The sequence below is a fragment of the Sceloporus occidentalis genome, unplaced genomic scaffold, assembly GCF_023333645.1.
Source record: "Sceloporus occidentalis isolate IW3139 unplaced genomic scaffold, rSceOcc1.0.p SCAF_3, whole genome shotgun sequence".
In the NCBI taxonomy this organism is placed as follows: domain Eukaryota; kingdom Metazoa; phylum Chordata; class Lepidosauria; order Squamata; family Phrynosomatidae; genus Sceloporus; species Sceloporus occidentalis.
In genome coordinates, this window is record NW_028316983.1 from 234,132,936 (window position 1) to 234,138,935 (window position 6,000).

The window sequence follows — 6,000 nt, forward strand, 5'->3', positions numbered from 1 at the left end:
ATGAAAGTGTGTTTTTGAGCAGGTAATTGTAGGGGCAGAGAATAGCATAAAGGGAAGGGGTGAATGTGGGAAAAAATAACGTTTGTGTGCAAACTGCAAAGTATTTCCAACTGAGAGAACAGTACGCCAGTATTGGTCCATGTTCTCAAGGCAGGATGCTGGTTCCTGGGAAGTTTCCAAGAAAGAAATGATTATAGTAATATGCAAAGATTAGGTGCCAGAGTCTGGCGCATGGACTGGGAAATAGAATTGCTGGTCTGCACGTCAGCTACTGATTCAGGAGCTAGACAGGCCATTGGTCTATCTAACTCAGTATTAAGTGTGCATTTATCAAGTTCCCATTGACTCTGTGGGACTATTGTACTTGGGGCACATAATTTCATTTAGACTGGAGGGGGAATATTGTGCCCTTCAAGATTTTCCTGGAGTGTAGCTCCCTGCAGCCCCTAACAAGTATTGGTGAGGAATGCTGGGAACTGCAGTCTGACATCTGCAATTCCCACCCCATTTAGGCCACACTATATAAAGAAGCATGCTTAATGTGGTTGTTTGGCCCTAAGAGTACCTGTTGACTTCCCTTCTGACTACCTGTGTATTGGTAAGCAAGGCAAGTATTACAAGGCCACTTTAAGACTCCTCTGGTTTTCCATTCAAAAGAAAATGGATCCCTATGTTCTGCCCTTGAACTTTTATTACTCAGTGAGGACCTGGAAGCCACAGCAATCGTGGGAGGTCAGGATGGACAAGAGATTTTCCAGAAGCCAGCTGTACAAGTAGAGGTTGCGTTCGTAAAAGTTACTTAAGACTACAACTCTTAGGCAGCAATGGCTGGTGATTCCAGTGTTAGTGAGGCAATGAATCTGCTTTGGGTTTTTATCCAAATTTTATAAAGTAGTTATCCAAGGTAATGAGCCTATTTGGAGGATGGAGTCCAGCAGTTCTGAAGACTCATTTAAGCAATAGCAATCGCAAGTACATTTCTATACCGCTTATCAGTGCATTTAAGCACTCCCTAAGCCAGGGGTAGGCAACCTTTTTGAGCCGAGGGCCGGGTTGCTGTCCCTCAAACAACTGGGGGGCTGAAGCCAAAAAATAAATAATTAAATAATTTTTTAAAAATTTGAATAAATAAATAAACCAGGACAAATGTAGGACATTATTTTCAAGTAGTGGACACTTTTTTAAAAAAAGTTGACACACAAAAAAAATTGCTGATTTTTTTAAAAAATGTTAATATAAATGCATGTTTCTGAGGCATCTATAGACAATTCTCCCCCTTGCCCCTGCATGCGAGAGGCCAAAGGCCCCAGCGGCAATCGGCGGCAGGACCGGGCTGGGGCCGGTCCCAAGGCCTCGCTGGGCCGCATCCGGTCCGTGGGCTGCAGGTTGCCTACCCCTGCCCTAAGCGGTTTACAAAGTGTAAGCTAATTGCCCCCAACAATCTGGGTATTCATTTTAGCCACCTCCGAAGGGTTCATTTAAGGGTTCAAACTAACATCTAGAACAGATTCATTGCCCAACTGCCACTCAGAATTGCAGGCTTAAAAACTATCCTCTCCAAGCTCTGTAAGGACCAACACATGCAGGTGAAATGAGAATACCCAGCAGAGGACACAGGGACTTGGGCAAGGGAATGTAAGAGAGATGATTATTTCACCCAAGATGCCAAATTGTGTGCAGCTGCTGCCAATACACCTGCTTCCAATTACCCAGGTGGTAAAGATAAAAATGGAAGCAACTGTTGGTGACTTTATTGTTGACAGCTCTGTACACGTAAACAGCCAAGGAGTGCTATAATTTCTTCTGACAGAGCTTTGGGAAATCTGTCTTATGGTTTGGGTTTGTTCAATCAATTGCAGCTTAGCTCATAAATCATTAGCCTGGATCATTTAAATTGACTAATTATTATGGACAGCCACCAACAGAGAGTTCTTCATATTATAACTTCTGTACTTTAAAAAAAGAACCTCATTTAACCCTCTCTCAGTTGCGTATGGTGAACCATACAAGCTTATTCAAGGTAAAAAAGAAAAGCATCTCAAGCCACACCTTTTGTGTTGAATCTAACATGGACAGTGGGCTCTCCACATTTGCTGGAGTTAGAATTGCAGGACTCCTGTGAATGTGGAAAAACTGCAAATAAAAAACTCAATATTTTTTTACCTCAGAGACCACCTATCTAGGAATCTCTAGGTCCTCCAGTGTAACTCTGTGGTCAACATCCACCAATCATGCTGGAAGAGCTACAAATGCCTAGAGAAGTGTTTTCTCTAGAATCTCTAGAACCTCTGGCAGAGTCACAATGGAAGACCTAGAGAGTTTTAGAGAACATATTACTCAAATCTATGAATAATCAAAACTGCAAATGTGGAGTGCTGACTGTAGTTTTATCTTAACTCTTTCTGGGAAGCAAGGCTGGTTGAACTGATTTTCACCTGAGAAAACATGCTTGCCATCTCACTGCATAAATAATGCAAAAGTGTCAGGGTTGATCTCAAGCAAGTCAGTGCTCAAGAACACTAAACTGAAGGGGAGCAGATGAAGTAAGTGAACCAGTTACACTCTTGCAATGTCAAACTGCAGATCTTGAACCACACACAGGCACATGGGACTCTGTTTACTCAGCTCATGTGCTGCAACTGCACAACATCTTCAGCATGTCCTGAAAAGCTAACAATAATTGGTCAGATGGCAACTGTATGTGCAGAGAATTCACTTTTGGCTGGTTAAAGGTATACCCACAGTTTTGTGGTGGAGTGTGGAAAAAGACAAGCCAGGCCCATCACAAACCTCTCTGTAGCCTCCCCTCCCACAGCATAGATCAAATGACTATCTCACTGCACTGGATTTACCCTGCCTGTGTGTATATATGTTGTTTGCCTTCAAGGCATTTCTGACTTATGGCAACTCTAAAGCAAACCTATAATTTGGGGTTTTCTTGGAAAATTTCTTCAGAGGGGGTTTGGCATTGCCATCCTGAGGCTAAGTGAGTGCGACTTGTCCAAGGTCACCCATTGGGTTTTCATGGCCAAATTTGGATTTGAACTGTATTCTCCAGAGTCATATTCCAATGCTCAAACCACTACACCATATTTGCTCTGTCTGTGTATTTATCTTCTGGTGGAAATGTAGAACCAATTATGCCAACTGGATGCAACGGTTGGAATCTTGTTATGGTTTTACACTAGTGTACACCAGCATGGTATAGTTGTCTGGGTACTGTACTATGAATGATTCAAACCCTGGTCTCCAAAGTCCTAGTCCAATGCTCAAATCACTGTCCTATGTTGCCTCTTTTATAAGCCCGTTATATAGGCCAGAAATAGTACATTATGGGCCCGTTACAAACGGGCCTTTAAGTACGGACTCAGTCCGTACTAGGGTTAGGAAGGAGCGGTGCTTCCGCACCCACCTAACCCTAGTACAGACTGAGTCCATACAAAATGGCGGCGCCCCTTCCACATGGGGGCCACCATGACGACGTCACAACCATGCCGCCTCTATATGGGGTGGCGCGGACGTGATGTTGTCGCTCCGTGCGAGGGCGCTTAATGCGCCCTTTGTGCAGAGTAGGAAGAAGCTCCGTTTCGGAGCTCCTTCCTGGTTTGCGTCGCTGGTTTGCATCGCTGGGCGCAGCCTTCTGATGGCTGCGCCCAGCAACACAAGGGAGAAAGGGGCCAAGTGGCCCCTTTCTCCTCCTCCCCGCCGCCGCGGGGTGTCCTTGGGGCTTGAAGCCCCAAGGACACCCCTTTCCAGGCTGCGGGGAAGCAGCCTTTTGCCGCTTCCCTGCGGCCCGGAAAGCAGCGAATCGGGGCCTTAGCGGCTGCCATTCTGACCACTGAGGCCCTGATACACCGGGGAAAGGCGCGCCTACAGGCTGCCCCAAAGGGGCAGTCTGTAACACGCCTAGATCATCTACTATTTCTGAGGCTAACCTCTGACCAAAAAAAGCATTGAAACTTCCAGTTTATTTACAATTGCCAAGGATGAAATCATATGTTGAAGGGAACCAAAAACTCTCATCCTCAAACATGGTGCCTTTACATTCCCCAAGGGGCAAGAAACATGCACAAAGGAGACTGCATAAGAATGTGTGTAATGGAGGAATGAACAAGAGGGAGAAAATGATTTCAAGTTAAGATTCTTAGTCTTAGCTAGTTAGATATTTTAATATCACCTGTCCCTCTTTCAGCCCAAGGAAAGCGATCACATTTCTAGAGGATGCAAATCCTATTTCCACAGAGAAACAGAGACCAAAGAATTATATATTATAAATCCGTAAGAGGATGTGGTTGAAACACTCACAAATTCCTCACTGCAAACTAACAATCCTGAGCAGGTTCCTTGCTACAGGCCCAACTGGAGCCACAACATAAATTCAGATCCATGTTGATATACCAAGGCTCTTCTGAAATACACTACCACCATTAAAAAGCAGTAAAAATTATATCTGTGAATAATCATTACTTCTCAATTCTATGCTTACCATAAAATTGGTGTTGTCCATATTGAAGTAGCAAGAGATCTGAATAAGCAGGGACAACCAGTTTATTAGAAATGAGCTCCTGAAGACCAGTCTGCTTCAAATGTCAACCAACATTTTTCTGTATCTTGAAGCACTTTCTGCTCCACCACTACCAACATTTTCTTTCTTTTCTTCCAGTTGGTGGAACTGTATTTGAATAAGGCAGGCTTCACCACATAGCACCTTCCAGGGGTTTTGGGGGACAGTGTGCAGCATCCTTCACCATTGCTCATGCTGGCTACACTTTATGGGAGTCTAAAATATCTCAAGGTCTCCAGATTAGGGAATGCTGCAATGTTTATGTGTGGCAGAATCAGTTATGCTCATTCAGCCAACCTTTCATATGTAACCAACACTGAAATTAGAACTGCTGGCTCACCACATTCAAATCACACATTTATTTATTATTGCATTTAAGAGAGATTTTATATACTACTTTTCTGGCACACCTACTAGTCTTTGTATGTCATTGTAATTGATGTATTTTATTGTTGTAACCCGCCCGGATTCTTCGTGATTGGGCGGGCTATAAATAAATCTATTATTATTATTATTATTATTATTATTATTATTATTATTACACTATCAATAAAAAAATTATAAAACAAAGACAACTTTTGATCTGAGGAAGCCATTCTTGATTTTTCTCCCCTCCAGGTAAGATGGTTCTTCAGCAACTGCTGTGATGACAATTCAGAGATGACAAGATCACCACTGGGAACTGGACAGTGTTTTTTCTCCTATTAAGGCAAATATTTGACTTACAGTTCTTACTGAGAGCATCTTTTTGATGAACTAACACAGACAGGCCAAAATAAAGCTGCTTCGGGTCACTTTGGAGGTATGTTGTTTCAATGATGCATGCGTCCTAAGAGTCCGAAGCTGCACCAAAGCCACGTTCCAATCCTAAGAACTGGAGCACAACTTTGGCGCAGCTTCCAGACTCTTAAGACGTGTGCATCATTGAAACAGCATACCTCCAAAGTGACCCAAAGCAGCTTTATTTTGGCCTGTCTGTATGAGGCCTAAGTCCCACGGAGATCAAGGGAACACAGGCCTGCAATCAGACTTGTTTTTATATGCCTTGATTTATGGTAACACCATGAATGAGATTTCCAAAAGATCCAGTTTTTAACAGCATTGCTTAAGTTTTGCAAACTCAGACATTGCTTCCTCTTTTGAGACAACCCATTTGCAATGCAATCATCTTCTTTTCCTATTGCCTTCAACATTTCCCAACATTATTGTTTCCCCGAACGAGTCATGTCTTGTCATGTCACAATTGGAAAGCAGATGACCAGTCTTAAAACTGATTCTGGTATTATCTGGCAAAGGGAATCAAATGCCACTGAGGTTTTACCACAGCTGAGAACAAATCCCAGCCCTTTAATTTACAAAGAATAACTCCAGCAACAATCATAAACTATAATCACCAAATCATTTTTATAGGTCTCAGAACCTACTTTCTAGAACTA